This window comes from Apteryx rowi, unplaced genomic scaffold (assembly GCF_003343035.1).
Source record: "Apteryx rowi isolate R43461 unplaced genomic scaffold, aptRow1 scaffold_33, whole genome shotgun sequence".
Taxonomy (NCBI): domain Eukaryota; kingdom Metazoa; phylum Chordata; class Aves; order Apterygiformes; family Apterygidae; genus Apteryx; species Apteryx rowi.
In genome coordinates, this window is record NW_020449752.1 from 4353187 (window position 1) to 4354296 (window position 1110).

Below are 1110 nucleotides of genomic sequence, written 5' to 3' on the forward strand. Positions count from 1 at the left end.
GCAGATGCTCGGGGCAGCTCCCTGCCCGCGCTCCGAAGGCAGCCGCATCCCCGCCTGCCGCCCTCCTTTCCCACGCTGGCCCAAGTATGGCTGGGAGCGAACACCTGGGATTGACGGGATGGGGGATGTGACGCCCAGAGGGGAGGAAAAACCCTCTTTTGGGGCTGAGATGGAAAAAGCCGAGCGGTGCGGGGGAAAAAAGCAGGAAAGTGTCCCTGGCATGTGGGAAACGGGGCCGCGGCTGCAGGAAAAGGGGCCAAGAGCATGGGAAAAGTGGCTAGGACCAAAGGAAAAGGGGCCAGAGCCATGGGAAAAGGGTCCAAGACAATGGGAAGTGGAGTCAGGGCCATGGGAAAAGGGGCCAGGACTAAGGGAAAAGGGGCCAAGACCTTGGGAAAAGGGGCCAGGAGAAAGGGAAAAGGGGCCAGGACTGTGGGAAATGGGGCCAGGACTGTGGGAAATGGGGCCAGGACTAAGGGAAAAGGGGGTAGAACCAAGGGAAATGGGGCTAGAACCAAGGGAAAAGAGGCCAGGACTAAGGGAAAAAGGGCCAAGAATGTGGGAAAAGGGGCTAGGACCAAGGGAAAAAGGGCCAGGACCGTGGGAAAAGGGGCCAGGACCAGGGGAAAAGGGGCCAGGATCGCGGGAACCCACCCCTTTACGCGGTTTTCGAGGCGCGGGGCTCCCCCCCAGGCACCTCTCGTCGGAGCCGGAGGCCTCACGGGAGTTTTTCCCCCCCAAATTCCCACGCTGCGAATCCGGGCTCTGCCTTCCTTCCAAAGCCAGGCCGGGTCTCCGAGCAGGATGATTTTGCTCTTTAATGTTATTTTTTCCCCAAAAAATCCTCTCCGTTTGGGCCTGTTTGCATCCTCTATCCACCCCTACATCCAGGTCCTACGTAAAAAAACCCAGCGTCCTGCCCTTAAGCCTCCCTCCATCCCGAAATTTTCCCCTTGGAGTGAAGGGGAGGAGAAAGCGGCACAAAAAAAGCCTTTTTTTTCACCGGAAAGTGCCAGTTCCCAGTTCCCACCTGCGAGATGGGGCTGGAGGCCACCTACCTGCACCATGGGTTGGGGTCCACCTGCGAGACGGGGCTGGAGGCCACCTACC